This window comes from Triturus cristatus, chromosome 8, assembly GCF_964204655.1.
Source record: "Triturus cristatus chromosome 8, aTriCri1.1, whole genome shotgun sequence".
Classification (NCBI taxonomy): Eukaryota; Metazoa; Chordata; class Amphibia; order Caudata; family Salamandridae; genus Triturus; species Triturus cristatus.
In genome coordinates, this window is record NC_140591.1 from 182,573,445 (window position 1) to 182,591,280 (window position 17,836).

Genomic DNA, 17,836 nt, shown 5'->3' on the forward strand with positions numbered 1-17,836 from the left:
GAACAAGGACCCCCAGTCAGGCCCGCGGGGCCCGATGGCACACCGGCGGAGCCTGACGGTCCGAAGACACGTGCCATGGCTGACAGGAACTCCTGCAGCTGGGCCGGAGTCGCCGATGGACCCAGAAAGGGCGGGTAGTCCATCGGCAACTGTTGAGGCTCTGCCGGAGCCACAGGAGCGACACCACCTGCACCCTCAGCCGCATCAAGCGACCAGCTACGGGAAGGCGAGGAGCGAGGGCGCTTCTTCGACTTCTTGTGCTTCGCCTTACCTGACTTAGAGTGCGGAGACTTCGAATAGTGGTGATGGCTTCGCGGCCGGTTCCTCGACCTCCCATGGTACCGGGACCTGGAACAGGCAGAGCCGATTCCCAGGCCTCTAGCCACTTTTGGGACCACTCCCGCAAAGTTTTTGGAGCCATGGCCCGGAAGTGGGAGCACGACTCGGAGTCGTGGTCGCGCCCCAGGCAGTAGAGACACTCATGGTGCGGATCCGTCACCGACATCGTGCGGGGACAGGCCGTGCAAGACTTAAAACCAGGCATCCCTATGCACCTGGAGTGTAAGTAATCAAAAGACAGAGACATAAGTCCCCAAAAACTCAGACAAAAAATGACTAAGGGTACCGCTCTCTCCGGATCTGCGCTTGCTGGCGCAGAAAAAGAAAAAACTGATGTCAGCGCACGTGGGCGCGTCTAAGTAGCTCCAGCGACGCCATCTAGGCGACTATGATGCCAATGACGTACACGGAGCTGTATCATGACGCCTACCGACGCGCAAGGGTACTGCTGACGAAAACGTTCCAGATCCAGTCTGACGCCTGGGGATATTCTAAGGTAAGGAATCTATCACTAACGTGTCTCTTTCAGATTGTCATCTATGCAAGGTGGGGGAGGCTGTACATGCTCAGATGATCCCTCAGATGAGGTCACTGACTCTTCCTCCCAGTTATCTCCTACGCGTTCCCTCATCTCAATCCACCTCTCAAGGTCCCTCTCCACATTTTCAACCAGGCAGACACTTCGGAGGTGTACCCCCTCCGCTACCATCACCTGTCATGGGCGCTGCCTGTGCCAGGTAAATGGTGATATGGCACCAGGCGAATACTAGACCAAGGAGAACAAACCTATGACTCACTTTCTCATGTTTCTTAGGAAGTGATAGAAGGTCCAGCAGGCAGTGTCGAATTGACTGGGCCACACAGATTCCAGTTCTCCGGGCCACTGAGCAGGTGACTTGCGTCCAGTACGGGTGTAGTACCAACAGCTCCACGTGGCGTGGACAAAACCAGCGGGTGACATGCCACACCGCAGTCAGCAGTACACGCTGGGCAGAGCCTCTGTGGTGTTAGATACGCCTTGTGGAGGTATAGAATTGCGTTCATTTGATCAAGCATTGCTGCCAGTCTCCTGCACCTGTGCCCTGACCCGTATCAGCCTAAAATTGTTACATTTTGTATATATGTACATGTATTTATAGTGGTACCACTGTTTGTGATGTAAGCTGAGCTCACGGCAAATCCTGAGAGCACTCCCCCTAATACTAAAGACTTTGGTACTAATTAATCATATAAAAAAAAGTCTGAACGACTTACACATATGGATTCAAATCTTGTGCTGGCAAGTAAATATATTTAAAAACTCATCAGCAGAAAACATTGATAGGACAGAAAAAAAGAAGCAGACACTGAAGGTTTTTTATAGTCTTTTTTTTACTAATGCAGCAGATGGAAAGATGACAGTAGCAAATTTCATTATGAAAATGTAAGGGCTTTTTACATTAACTTTTTTGTCCACAAACACATTCCTTTATTGTTCAACATTATTTGACATGACATAATTGCTGGAAATCTTGTATAGATTTTCAAACCTATAATGGAATCTTGTGACCAGGAAAGAGCAGAAGCTACTTGGAATGGGTAATACGAAGGAATGCATGTAATAGGAAAAACATTACTCAGCTATAACTGCAGTTCTCTACGGTTGGTAACTTTCACAGATTCATACGCTTTCAGTTATTTCCCACAAGTCCTTGGTAAATTTACACAGTAGTATTATAGGATTGACATTTAAGGCAGTAGTTTTTCTGGCATAGCCAAAGAGGAGAGCAGGTTTCAAGCTCCAACACTGCACCTCATCTTTCGATTCTAAAGCACAGATTGCAATAATCCCTGGAAAGGAGGGTGAAAATGCATGCACACTGAGAAAATAAAAGAACGCCTCCTGAAAAATGTAGTTACAAGTAATAATCTTTTCTTATTTAGTATTAGCGCTTCCAGATTCACAAACTTTTAACAGACTAACAAGTGAGGCTCAGCTTATTGAAACAGGCTCTGCTACGTTGCCTGTCCAGTTGTCCTTCATCTCTTCACTACTAATTTGTGATCCTGTTACGAGTAAACCACTTGTGTTTGTGATGCTGTTGCCTTGCACTTAGGGTCTTAGGTGCTACCAAGCCTCCCAAGGCGAGACAGGTTTTTCTTTCTTGCAGTAGTTTGTGGGCTTTAGCATGGCATGTGACAATGCAAAAATTATCCCTCAACATATTCCTTATTTAGCACGATTGTGACATCTGTCGCTGGGGTAATAAATAACTCATTCATTCATGTATTATGTTTTGGATATCTATAGGTTACCTCCACATGTAGTTTCACAGTCATAAGAAATTCAGGCCTAACTCTGCTAAATGCAGCTTGTAAGTAGGCAAACATAAAAGAAGTGTGGTTAGATGATGAGATCCTATTTCACCACAAGCAAAATCATTCCCTTATTTATTGAGTCTTTTTAGTTTAAACTGCCCTGGTATTGTGCAAAATGTTTCGAAGACGTCAGGAAAATCCAGGTTTACAGATTGTAAGACAGTGGAGTTATGCTGTCAAACTCAAAGATTCAGGGCTGTGGTGGAGAATCCACTCTACTGGTGAACCCAGTCTCACAGGTATTGAATGGGCATCTCCCAGAGGGCTTTGACCAACACTGCCTAGCTCAAGCTTGTGAATAGCTTGAAAATGAATACAAAATGCTCTTGCCAAGGTTCCTAGTTTCCAGTGTTGGCAAACTAAGTATTGGTAAGTTCAAACATGTCCAACTGTGGCATTCCATATCTTGTCAAATTTTCCTGAAACTGTATCAGTCCCCAGCTCAAAGTTTCTGCTAGATTGTTCACTATACCAGGTAAATATACAGACCACAGGACGAAATCCGGACATGGCTCCCTCCAGACAACACTACGATCAACAATCGAATCAATTTATCAACTGAGTGAACACCGTTCTACGAACGGCATAATACTGGACCACAGTTTAATACACCCACAGGCGGCTCTTTGAGTCTGAGGCTTTGTCACTGACGACCTCTCATATTCATTACGCCTACCTTTGCTTATGATGCCCGCTACATGGCATCGCTAATCGCACTGAAGAAGCCCTTGTTTGGGCAAAACGCGTTGGCTGTTTCCAAAGAATGTAAACCAAGCGTACCTGAAATAAAGCTACATAAAGATTTTTACCAACGACTTTTCGATTGTTTGTCAACTTGAATACGCTGTATCTCTTTACCTGTTACTCGTTCGTATTGCCTCTCATCCACCCTCTATAAAAGTGATATGAACACTTAAATGCTTGCCTAATCCCACGTCTGGGCCTCTTGTGGTAGTAGTAATCACCACATGTCTCTTTGGCTTTGAGCTCTAAGATTTTGTACTGATATTTTTATTCTGTTTTACGGTGTCCTTAGAGGCTAAATTCACTGAGATCTACTCAGTTGAAATTCTTATCTCTGAAGCTATCTTCCAACTACCAGGTCGAGATATGTCATGTCAGGTGTTTTCGTGGACCCAAATGCATCTTAATTTTTGGTTATGCTTCTCCTATGCCCTGATCTGCAATACGGAATCTATGTTTAGGTAGTTATTGCCCAAATCATACAGTTATCCACGTATGGTTACAGATGAAAACCTCATACCTGCAAATCTTTTGCAGTTGAAGCTAACCACTAGGTAAAAATCAGAGGGGCAAACTTTATCCCAGAAAGCAATACTTTCAGCTGTAGTGGCTTGACCACAAACTTGAGAAAGAAGGTGTCCTCCAAGTCCATGGCTGTGCATAGATGTTTCTGCTTCAGGGCAGTGGGGTGACTTATTATCCATAAGGTATATTTTTCCGAAATGTGTAGAGAAATCTGAGGTTTAAAATTAGTCAGCCCCTTATTCTCTAAAGTGTAAGGATGGACAACCCTTTCCACTGCTCTTTTTAGTAAGATAGAACAAAAGATACTTACATTTGATATTATTTTTTCTGATGGATACTCAACCTACAAATTATTCACCTTTGAATATCCCAGGCTCCAGAATGGATCCAGAAACTTCAGACATAGATCTCTGGCAATGGTAGGGGGTGCTGGCTCGGTCTTGACCCCAAAGATGGAGTCATGGTAACATCACTGGAGCCAAATAGTGCCCACCCTGGCGCTCCAACATCAGTTTTCAACAATTTTTAACTGTGTCTCCCAGGGTAGGGACAAGAATAAAGTGTAGAAACGAAAAGGATGAGTGCAATAAAGTAAATTGGCATCCTTTTAGAAGGGCTATGAATTTCTTTTAGAAAGCGGATGTTGGTAGAATCAGTAATAAATCAACATATAAACAGGGTATCCACCAGAAAGATTGTTACTGAAGGGAAGTAACTTTTTCTTCTGATGAATAGTTCTACCTGCAGATTCCAACAAGATCTCCCTCAAAAGGTAGGTATGAAGGAAATTCAAACAAGTAAATACTGTAAGACCAAAAAAGCAACGTGGCCATCTCTCCTACCCTCAGAATTAAAATAATAGTGCTTGGCAAAGCACTGCAGGGAAGCCTATGCCACCAATTTACATATGTCTACCACCGAAACTTCACTAGCCATAACCGCTGTGGAAGACTTTGCGTTGGTGGAATAACCTTGGGTGGTACTTTCTTCTCCAGTGTACATCAATATCTAACGAGAAAGTGTTCTCTCTTGCTTGTATTTCCAATAAAGAGCTTGTCTGCAGACCTGATCTCTTTCATACAGTTAATTCAATAACCAAGCACCAGCCAGTGGTCTAGCAACCGCTCGTCCATGATACAGTGAGGAAGTAGATAAAAGGTGGGTAGGGCGAACAAAGACCGCTCTCTACTCCAGGAGAGAATGCTGCCTTAGTTTGCAGTATGAGCTTATGTAGGAAGTCTATGAAGAAGCATGTGACGAGTGGCTTACCACTCAAGACCTGCAGCTCACTAACTTGATGAGCTGAGGTCGTAGCAACCAAAAACAAAGATTTAAAAGTTAGCAGTCGTAACTGATAACTGTGCAGTTTCAAACGGAGAGCCCATCAAGAACATCAAAATTAAATGCAAGTCCCATTGTGGCATAACAAATGGAAATGGCAAAAACTTGTTTGCCAAAATATTTAAAAGTCGAACAACCACCGATGACCTGAAAAAGAAAAGTTGGTCTCTGGGAGAAATAAAAAGGCAGACCACGACAAAACATACTCTTTGACTGTATCAACTTTACAGCCTTGCTGGGTGTAGGAAAGTAGGATCTGCTTATATGGTTACCTCCACTATTTTGTCAGGGACAGGGGACCCCTGGAAGGAAGGGATGACACTATAGTCAACCGTAAGAAGGGCAGAGACCAGGTAATTGTCCTTGCTCATAACCAGGCGGAAGGGGGACATTATGGGTGTGAAAAAACAGAGGAATACCTCTTGCGGCAGTTCTATTGGCCCGGGGCCTTCTCTGACATCAGGAAATATTGTGTGGCCTGTACCCGCTGTCAGCTACTCAACCCCTCACATATACCCATGGCCCCCTTGTATCCCCTCCCCATAATAGAGGTCCCGTTCTCTAGGGTAGGAATGGACCCAGTGGGCCCATTGGTCACATCGGCAAGACGGTATCAGTACATCCTGGTGCTGGTGGACTACACCACTAGGTATCCTGAAGCCAGTCCGCTTACCAGCATGACTACTAGCAACGTGGCCCAAGCCAAGATAGGATTCTTTAGCAGGGTCGGGTTGCCTCTGGAGTTGCTGACGGATCAGGGTACCCCCTTCATGTGGCGGCTCATGGCTCAAATTTGTAAGCTCTTGGGCGTGCGACAGATTCGCACCTCTGTGTATCACCCCCAGACAGACGGCCTGGTTGAGAGATACCAGACTATCAAAAATATCCTAAAGAAAATGGCGTCAGACACAGGGAGGGACTGGGATAGGCAGTTGCCGCTCACCCACACGCCAAGTCCTCCACGGGTTACCGCTGTGGAAGACTTTGCGTTGGTGGAATAACCTTGGGTGGTACTTTCTTCTCCAGTGTACATCAATATCTAACGAGAAAGTGTTCTCTCTTGCTTGTATTTCCAATAAAGAGCTTGTCTGCAGACCTGATCTCTTTCATACAGTTAATTCAATAACCAAGCACCAGCCAGTGGTCTAGCAACCGCTCGTCCATGATACAGTGAGGAAGTAGATAAAAGGTGGGTAGGGCGAACAAAGACCGCTCTCTACTCCAGGAGAGAATGCTGCCTTAGTTTGCAGTATGAGCTTATGTAGGAAGTCTATGAAGAAGCATGTGACGAGTGGCTTACCACTCAAGACCTGCAGCTCACTAACTTGATGAGCTGATGTCGTAGCAACCAAAAACAAAGATTTAAAAGTTAGCAGTCGTAACTGATAACTGTGCAGTTTCAAACGGAGAGCCCATCAAGAACATCAAAATTAAATGCAAGTCCCATTGTGGCATAACAAATGGAAATGGCAAAAACTTGTTTGCCAAAATATTTAAAAGTCGAACAACCACCGATGACCTGAAAAAGAAAAGTTGGTCTCTGGGAGAAATAAAAAGGCAGACCACGACAAAACATACTCTTTGACTGTATCAACTTTACAGCCTTGCTGGGTGTAGGAAAGTAGGATCTGCTTATATGGTTACCTCCACTATTTTGTCAGGGACAGGGGACCCCTGGAAGGAAGGGATGACACTATAGTCAACCGTAAGAAGGGCAGAGACCAGGTAATTGTCCTTGCTCATAACCAGGCGGAAGGGGGACATTATGGGTGTGAAAAAACAGAGGAATACCTCTTGCGGCAGTTCTATTGGCCCGGGGCCTTCTCTGACATCAGGAAATATTGTGTGGCCTGTACCCGCTGTCAGCTACTCAACCCCTCACATATACCCATGGCCCCCTTGTATCCCCTCCCCATAATAGAGGTCCCGTTCTCTAGGGTAGGAATGGACCCAGTGGGCCCATTGGTCACATCGGCAAGACGGTATCAGTACATCCTGGTGCTGGTGGACTACGCCACTAGGTATCCTGAAGCCAGTCCGCTTACCAGCATGACTACTAGCAACGTGGCCCAAGCCATGATAGGATTCTTTAGCAGGGTCGGGTTGCCTCTGGAGTTGCTGACGGATCAGGGTACCCCCTTCATGTGGCGGCTCATGGCTCAAATTTGTAAGCTCTTGGGCGTGCGACAGATTCGCACCTCTGTGTATCACCCCCAGACAGACGGCCTGGTTGAGAGATACCAGACTATCAAAAATATCCTAAAGAAAATGGCGTCAGACACAGGGAGGGACTGGGATAGGCAGTTGCCGCTCACCCACACGCCAAGTCCTCCACGGGTTACAGCTCATTTGAACTGGTGTTTGGAAGGAAACCACAAACCCTTCTTGACATGACGGCAGGGAGATGGGAGGAGGAGGAGGAGGAGGATGAAGGGAGGTTCCTGCTTGACTATGCAGCCCTACTCAAGGACAGATCGACAACCCTGTGGGAGGAGGTCCGATAGAATCTAGATTCCACACAACAAAAACAGAAAAAGGGGTATGATCCACAAACAAAGCTGAGGCACTTTGCTGTTGGGGACAAGGTACTCCTTCTACTCCCCTCCACCGACAACAAACTCTTGGCCAAATTGAAAGGCCCTTTCGTGATAACGGCCCAGATAACACTCGTCACCTACAGGGTGGCTGTTCCCCATACCGGGAGAAGTGGACAGATATATCACGTCAACCTTATGAAACGGTGGCTTGACAACCCCGATGCACCAGACAACCCCGGTATCGCCAACATGCTGATATCTGATAGCCAACCCCTGTCCATACCATTCCCGCAGGAAGCCTCGAACCAGACTCCATCCCTAGGGGCTCAGAGTTGCTGTCAGAGCAGAAGGAGGACCTCCTCTCCATGGTAAACGACTTCCGGGATGTCTTTTCTCCCAAACCTGGGAGGACCCCTCTTGTGCAACGCGATATCATCACGGATGGAGCCAAACCGGTCAGAAAAAGGCCTTACCGGATACCGGAGGCCAGGAGGAGGGTGGTAGAAAATAAGGTAGAGGACATGCTCCACAACGACATCATAGAACCCTCTCAAAGCCATGGTGCTAGTGACCAAACCCAACAGCTCGGTGAGGTTCTGTGTGGACCATAGAAGGCGGAACGAACTGTCCCGCCTTGATTACTACCCCATGCCAAGAGTAGATAAAATGATAGAGAGATTAGGCACAGCCAAATATCTAACGACGCTTGATTTGATGAAGGGGTACTGGCAAATAACGCTAACCCCTAAGGACCAAGAGAAAACGGCGTTTGCCACCCCTTCGGGATTATATCACTTTAAGGTCTTGCCTTTCAGACTCCACAGAGCCCCAGCCACCTTCCAACGTCTCATGGATGTAGTGTTAAGACCCCACCGATACTATGCCGCCGCCTATCTGGACGACATTGTCATATACACCCTCTCCTGGAGTCAGCATCTCGCACACCTAAAGGCCACACTAACCAGCCTTCGTCAAGCAGGACTAATTGCAAATCCCGACAAATGTATGCTGGCCACAAAAGCTATACGTTATCTGGGGTACCACATTCCGGAAGGCCAGATTCGACCACAGGTGGACAAAGTAGACGCCATCAGGTCATTGACAACCCCAACCACAAAAAAGGGCATTAGAGCCTTCCTGGGTCTAGTCGGCTACTACCGGCGGTTCATACCCCGGTTTTCAGAGGAGGTCGCCCCTCTAACAGACATACTTAGGAAATCATGCCCCAACCCCATCAGCGAGTGGACTCCCTCTCAGCTACGAAGCTTTAAACATCTCAAAGACCTGTTATGCTGCAACCCTGTCCTTATCTGCCCTGACTTCGAGAAAGGCTTTACCCTACAGATAGATGCTTCTGACTGGGGTCTTGGGGCGGTGTTGTCACAGGAGTATGGCTCAGGTGGACTACACCATGTGGTCTATCTCAGCCGCAAACTGTTGCCCCAGGAATCCAGGTATGCCACTATTGAAAAGGAGAGTTTGGCCATGAAGTGGGCCATCCAGGTCCTTCAGTACTATTTGTTGGGGCGCCCTTTCCTCCTATTGACTGACCATGCTCCCCGGGTTTGGCTGGCTCGGCATAAGAACACGAATGCCAGGGTTCTTCGTTGGTTCTTGGCCTTACAGCCCTTTTCGTTTCAGGTGTCCCATCGACCTGGACATCTCCAGACCAACGTGGATTTTCTGTCCCGCTCCGCATCACCTGCATGGCCCGATCGGCCATGCCTAGTGGGGAGGCTCTGTGATAGGGTCTCCTCGGAGGACGGCCCTGCATGCCTCGGGGGTACTGGAAGACTTCCACCTCAGCCGTCGCTGGTTACCTCAGGGGGCGGAGCCCTGCAACGCGACTAGTCCCGAAAGAGGATCCAGGCAGGTCGTCGGAGGCAAGCGAAAACACGGGAGTGGAGAAGGAGATGGAGGAGACCAGCGAAGCAGAGCAGGAGACGGAGGAGAGCAGCGAAGCAGAGCGGGAGACGGAAGAAGCGGAATCGGGAGGAGGAGGCCGGACCAACAGGACGAAGGACGGAGAGGAGGAGAACAGAGACCCAGAGGAAGAGGACGGGAACACCCAGAGAACAGGAGAGGCGTCCCCGGAGGAAGGCTCCACAGACGAGGCGGGCGCGACCCTGTTAACGGGTCACGGCTTCAGGCAAGTGCTATGGGAGACAGGGTACTTGCTGGGAAGGTGGTGGTCACAGGTGACTCTCATGGGGCTCTAGGGAGTGACAAGGGAGGAGAGGGAGGGAACGGGACCATTCACCATTCCCCTCTCGCATAAGGAGTCACTACCGGTCCCCTTCAGCGTCGAGACCTACACCATCCAGTAAAGAATAAAAGGGCACATCACGTCACTGTATATAACGGCACAAAGGGGGATTTGACAAAGGGATCACATAAAGGCAAAAGACCCTCTTTAACCGGCATTCCCCAGACGGTGTGAAGAAACACTAAGGACCCTCACTGGTTCTAAGGAGGGACAGTGGACCCCAGGAAGGGAGGGATGACACTGTAGTCAACCGTAAGAAGGGCAGAGACCAGATTACTGACAGCCTCTCCTTACTCTTTCGCCCGAGGGGACGTGTGAGGCAAAGAGAGCCAGCAGCAGACACAGGCGCAGGACAAGAAGGGAAGGTCAAACTGGAAAGGAGAAGAACACGAGGAAAACATAACAGAGACTGTCATGTCTGAACCGCGCTCCCGGCCTCAGTATTCACAATAAATCCTTTAAAACACGCAACCGGTGGTTTGTAGTACTTGGGTCGGTGACAGACGATAATAACAGACCATTCCACAGAACAGGAAGGCAGGATGGCAGTAGTTAGATAAAGGTCTGAGGTTAGATAGAATATCCACCAGAAAGAGGATTACCACTAATAAATAAATTGTTCATCTGATGGCTACATCTAACGACAGATTACTCCCCTTTAGAATAAATACCAAATACAGGCATGACATCAAAGCGTCACCATAGAAGCGATGGCTCTGTCCAGTGAGTCAAGCGTATCTAATCCGCATCTAATGGTGAACTTTGCCACATCCCTCCTGTCAGCAATAGTTTGAGAGTGTGTGGCCAGTCCTCCTTTGGGACCATGGGCAGCATTTGCACCACCGTTTCCCACACACTGTGGGAATAATGGCCCAATACATGGACCGCAGTGCCAAGTTGGTGGAAGAGAAAATTCTCTTTCCGAAGGTATCCAGCCTCTTGGATTCCGGTGTTGTGGTAGGGAACGTGCGGTGATTTGTTCTGGAGGTGGAGACCTGGACCACCAGACTCTCATCAGTGAGGTGCTGGGAGAGGAAGACTGGGTCCCCCTCGTGGGGGGCGATGGTGGCGGGAAATGGTCCTGTGCACAGGTGGGCCAGTACAGGGTTTAGCCCATGCCAGAGCAGAACATCTGTGAGGGCTTCATTAAAGGGTAGTAAGCGTTCTGATGAGGATACCACGGATCTGAAGCACCTCTGTCAAGACATTGTTCCTGACCTCAAACGTGGGCAGCTGCATGTCCCGGACCTCAGCTGCCCTCTGGACCACCATCAGAAAAGAAGCCCCTTCCTCTGTAGCCACTGTGGGAGGAAAGAGGAGGCCAGTGTCTTGTGATGTGTCCAAACCACTGGGGACCCTCATAGAAGGTGTCATTGGCCATAGAATCTGCTAGGGATCCTCAGATCCCCTCCATTTGTGTTCCTCAGAGGGACCTCCAGGAATATAGGGCTCCATATCCAATTCAGACCATGTGGGCTTAGACGGCGCCGGAGCTGGTGATGCTGGTCCGGATTTGTATCAGAAATCACAATAGGATCTGCACCGCCGATGGGAGTCAGCAGCTTTGGGAATTACTCCAAAGGAACAATCCCATAGGAAGTTCCGAAGTCGAGGTCGGGACCAATCTGGATCCCCCAACGGATTATGAGGGCCTGACTGGTGCAAAGGGCAGACCCTTCTGAAGGGGTTCAATTGCCCAAAAATGAGGCTCATGGCCTCATAAAAGTCTCGAAGTTGGGTGGGGGTCGCTCCGGCTCCAAAAAACTACAGAGCGGACCCAGTGTCGGCCTCAGCTCATCAGAAACAACATGGGAGTGGTACCTGGATCTGTGGTGTGGGTTCCCTTGTGTTGTTCGAAGAATATGAGCATTGTGGAGCAGTCAAAGAGCGTTTTGACTTCTTCGACTTCTTCTTGTGGGAATTCCCTGAAGTAGTTCTGGATTGAGACAAAGATCGATGGGAGCGGTCCCGAGACCTCCCTCACGAATAGGACCTAAGGCGGCATGGAGTTGTGTGCTGAGTACCTAAAACCTTCATGGCCCGGATGGCCTTGGAGTTCATGGCCCTGCACTCACCGCAGGCCATGGCCCACCTCTAAGCACCACAGACACACCAGGCAGGGGTCTGTCACAGACATTGGTTTGTAACAGGCACCACAAGGTTTAAATCCAGTAGGTTTCTTCTGGGACATCTGTGAAAAAATTGAATATAAAGAGGCACATGCGTCGTCTTAGACAAAACGTCAAATAAAGCTAGTCAAAAAATGACAGCGGTGAGCTTGTCCAGATCTGAGCTGATGTCCGGATCTGCGCTGATGACTCAGAAAAGAAAGAAGCAAGGTCAGCACCCTGGGGTGGTGCCAAAATAGGCACCACGCACGCCACTTCTGGTGCAGATGATCCCACACGGAGCTAAACTACCCCACCTACCAGCGCACAAGAGGATTGCTCAAACATTTCCAGATCCAGTCTGAGAATATGCTAAGGTGAGGAATCCGTATTTAGAAGTCTCAATCAGATATATCCTGCAGCAACAGCCTATGTATTTATTGGCAGCTTTAACCATAACCACAGTAACTGCTGTCAACTTTTTCCCAAAGACATTCATATCCGTACACTCTCTTTCTGGTGGGAACAGTGTGATGAAAGGTTATCAGAGTACTTTTTGGATGAAGCATTTAATTGAGAGCACTTTCCAACAGTCTACATTTCTTTTTAGTTCTGCTTATTAAGGAAGTAGCAGAAAATAGCGGCAATAGGTGTCCTGCAGGTCCAAAGCCATCATCCACTCTCCTGGACCCATAGCAGAGAGAACCTGAGCCAGCGTGGGCATTTATAATTTGTTCTCCCACAGTAATAAATTGAGGTGATCGAAGATCGAAAACAGGGTTACGATTTCCAAGGGTGGGACCCTCTCTATTTCTCGTTTCTCCCAATGGCCTGGACTTTCTGCAGTAAAATAGACAAATGGTGCTCTGAAAGCTGCTCTGTTGTAGATAGAAGAATGGCAGGGGTAACCCTGTTGGACTATCTGCAAGACCCACATATTGAATGTTATGGCTTGCCACTCCTAGAGCAAATGAGTGATCCTGCCTACCATGCGGTGCTCATGTGCTGTAAGGACAAACAGCTCTTTGCAGACAGAGATTGTATGACATTGACCGATGCGGATGAGCTCCGCTTTATACAAGGCTGCATCATTTCAACCTAACCTCACCAAGGAAGTTGCTCACCGCTTTATCACAGGGGCGCTAAGGGATTAATTCCTTCACTGGGACGTTTCCATTACGGCCAGTCTTGAATTCTACATAGACATTTATGATCACGGCACACCATTTACGGATCTCCTGTGGGGGCACACCGATTGCCCACCCGTCTGCTGGGGGTTCTGCTTTTGGACTTAGGTCCCCCTATCCCTGTCCTGAGGAAGACCCGTAGCTTAGGAGACTACTTACCCTTGAGCGTCTTGGGTTGAAACGTCGAAAACAAACCCCCCCCCCCCAATTGGGCTTGTACTCTTTGTACCCCCTTCTTCCACCCCAGTCACAGAATTGTTCTGAACCTAAAAAAACAATATTAAGACTTTAATGATACTAGGGGCAGGCCTGTTTTTCATAAGGATATGATCCTATACTTGGTTTAAATACTTTTTCAGTTTTTTCCTGATTCTCTTTCTTCACACGAGCACCAATCTTTCCACTTTCTGCTTCACCCCTTGGTAGTAACCCCCCCTTTTTTAAAGATATGTACATTTCTAATTGAATTACTGATGATTGACTATGAATAAATCAATGCACTTTTTGGCATAATTCTAACATTGGGTACAGTTTCATCAATATGGAATGTATTTTGACTATGTTTTCTTCTCTCTTTTCTTAAATTGCAGGATTCAATCGTTTATTGAAAGAAAAACTTATCAAAATTGTTTGCAAAAATCTAAAACCATTGTCTAGGACCTTCTGTTTTCTGTACCAATTGATACCCAGGTCCTTTGACATTTGCTGGGTCACCCCATTTGTATTAATGGGTAAGGACAAACTAAAGCGGCTTGGAGGCTGCTGCCAGAGTGGCTAGGAATTGGGAACTTTGCTGCCTCTTTTGGCCAGGAAATTGCTTGCTGGATCCCCTAACTCGACCCTAAAAGGACTGATGTGTCTGGTGGTGGGCCTTGACGCTGCCTAAAGGCAAAACTAGCGATGCCTCGAAAAGGGCAAAATTGTTGTTCAAGCTGCCTTGCGGATGTGGAAAGACCAAGGGAGAGCTCAGTAGCTGTACTTTCTGTAAAGCGCTTGAGTGCAGAGCCTTTTCAACAAAGAGTAAGACTCATGAAAAGGCATATCCATGAATGATTGCTATACATGACCCGAGAAGCCCCTGGATCTCATCCATGCATGGCGCCGGAACCCCACGCTAGTGCTGACGTCCCTACTTAAGCAGTCTGCTGTATCCAGGCCAGACTGGATGATGTACTAGGCTCCATCCTGGCCATCTTGAATGGCCTGCTCCAAACTGCCGCAAATCTCAGTCTGCTGGTAAGATACCAGGAGTGAGAATGGGTCCATAAACTTGACTTTAAGTGGCAGTGGCGTTTAAGTGACTTCCTTCGGTGTGTGCTAACTTAGGGGTTTAAAGTTTTTTGGAGTCCACCTGATGGAGTCTCTCCTCCTCTTTGGAGGAGTCAGGCAGTGCAAAGAACAGTGGAAGAAAAAGAATCAAGATTTTCAGCAACAAGGCTGTCTGATTCCTCAGCATCAGTTTGTCCTGAAAAGGGGTGGTGCAGGGCGGTTGTAAAAAAAGGGCTGGAGTTAATTCACGTGATGAGCTGAAGTGATGACAATGAGGAAGACGGTCTTTAAGGTCAGAAGACGCAATGAGCAGCTGAGCATCAGCTCGAAGATTGTACACAGAAGGAACATCGAGACCAAGTTAAAGTGTTGCTGTGGCATCACAAATGGTTTGGAAGGGAACGCATTAAAACAGGTGATTTAAACAATGAAGTTGGGCCCAGCAAACACAAAAAAGCTGAATGGCCTACAAACAGCCTTTCATAGTACCCACTGCAAGACCCTCCTGAGCCAAAGACAAAAAAAAACAACAAAACATCCAACAGTTCAGCTTGCAAGAGGTCTGTATTGTGGACTCCACACCAGGCCACAAATTTGTCTTAGTGCCCCGCATTAATGGACCTTGTAGAGGGACAGCTGGCCTGACCTCCATGACCTTAGGTGGTATATCGAACACAGTCAACTGCCGCTGCATCAATTTCCATGCAAAGAGCTGCAGTTTGCACAGGTTTGGTTGCAGAACTCTGCCGTGTTGCTATGACAGACGATCCTCCTGAAGATGTAGCCTAATCGGAAGAGAAATGCTCAGAAGTTCTGGGTACCACTTTCCTGAGTCACTAGGATGTCTTTAGCCTGTTTGTTCCTGTACTTTGGGACTCAGGGCAGGAAAGGCAGTGGCGGAAAGGTGCACATGAGCCCTCTAGCTGGAATGTGTCTCTTGGAGAGGGCTTTTTGGGGAATTCCATTGTGCAATCGTTTTGGCACTTTGTGTTTGTGACAGTCATGAAAAGATCCTGTTACGGTTCTCCCTACTGTCGCAAGATGGCCTGTGTCATCTTGGGGTGCAAACGAAATTTATGATTTGCCAGGCACCACTGGCTGAATCTGTCCACCCTGCCATTTAAAGATACCGCCAGGTGGTTCATGATCAGGCAGATGTCCTGATGCCTCACACAATTGCATTCAGAGGACCTCCCCAACCCAGCAGTGACAAATCCGTCACAGTAGTCAGCCACCAATGCAGACCTACTGCATTCTTCTCCAAAATCTGGATGGAATCCAACAGTTTTCTTGGTGCTGGGCTCACTGAGACTTCGGCTTCCAGTGCAGAGCCCACACCTGGCAAGAAGCTAACCGACCAAGAAGCTCGAGAACTGGCTGAAGGAGACCCTAGACTGTGGCTGAAACATCAGGATCATAGCTCTACTGTACTGGACTTGTGACAGAAAGAGGGCCCTGAACTTCACCTTGTCAAAGACCGCTCGAATAAAACAAACCCTCTGTGAAGTCAGGTGCGACTTCAGCATGCTGACTGAGTAGCCCAACGATGTTAGAAAGTTTAGTTTAATTGTTTTTATATAGCATGTAGCTACGCGACTGGGCCTCCCAGCACTTAATACAGCAACCACTACGGTTAACCAGGTGATCTTGTGGTTCTACCTAGCATTTAATAAGGATGAGTTTTTGAAAGTTTCCTAAAACATCCTTCCCATTCTGAACATCTGAGGGAGAGAGGAAGGCTAGTCCACAGTTTACTTAACAGGTAGGCAAAGGAGCGGGCATCACTTCTTGCTTTCCTGGCCCTAGGTATCGACAATTTTAAACTGCCTTAACGGAGGTCTCTCCTGGGGACATATGAGGTAAGTAGATTTTGGATGATGGGTGGGCCTTTTCCATAGAAGGCCATAACGCAATGCACAGGACCTTAAAGGAGATTCGTTTTTGGATCAGCAGCCAGTGTAGAGCTGCCAGAGCTGGCCTGGCTGATTGATGTTTGGGTATTTTTAGCAGAACTCTGGCTGCGACGTTCCAAAGCACTGTCGTCATGTGGAGGTGGTCCCCGACTAACTGTGGTGAGCCTGCTTTCAACAGCCAGTTATCAAGGTAGGGAAAAACTGGCACCCCCCAATCTCCGAAGAAGGGTAGTACCATGCAGCAAGATGAAAAGGTGCTTCTCTAAAAGAAGCTCTAATGTGGAAGAAAGCTGCAGTATTTCTGAAAGGAATGGAAGGGCGTAGACCTACTGGACGATCTGGAGGACTCTAATGTAGGATGTGATAGATTGCCATCCTGGGAGAAAGTGTTAGATTATGCCTCACAAAAGATGGGTATGGACTGATAACGGCAAACTAAAGCATCTTGTCAGCTGATGCTGCACGTTAAAAGAACAGGGAAAGTCAGTGCTCTTGGGAATATTCGTAGTACCTGCCCGAATCCTGTTCCAGGACACGAAAGGACTGAGGTGATTGCTGTGCGGGTGGAGGAGTCTAGTTCTGCCTATACACCAACACTCGTGAGTAGACTTAGAAAGACCAAAACTGGTGAGGGAACTGTCTGGCAGGGGTTCAGAGGTCTGATGTTGCCCAGATCTCCTTAAAGCGTTCTAAGGCAGAGTCAGCATTTTCACCAAATAGGCAGGATCCGTCTATAGCCACATCAATAAGGAATGCCTGGAAGTCTCCTGAGAAACTCGTGGATGGCGTCCATGCTACTTTTAACAAGCTCCATCTAAGGTTTGTCTGACATGCTACCAAATGTCAGATAATGAGGGTCCTTCATTCTCCAGAGATGAGGAAAACCATACGTTAAGCACTTCCAGCTAAGCAGTCCGCAAGAGTGAGCTTTCACAGGATACCCTCCCATTTGGTCTTGATCTGGGGGGCCTAACTAAGTCACGAGTCATAGCCGCCACTCGCAAATAGTGTAGGAGGCGACCTTTCTCTCCCCCTTGGATCTGTGAGAGGGCCAATGGTACCCCACTCACACTAATACGTCCGTGCACTCACTTCACACCACCTTCACTCACGGTCCTGATGAAACGCCGAGGATCTTCAAGACCTATATAGGCGTGAAACATGTCGACCACAGCATAGTTACCCAACCTACGGGTTTTTTTACTCTGCCAAGGGTACCTCTTTATTAAAACCCTCTTTTGGTAACCCT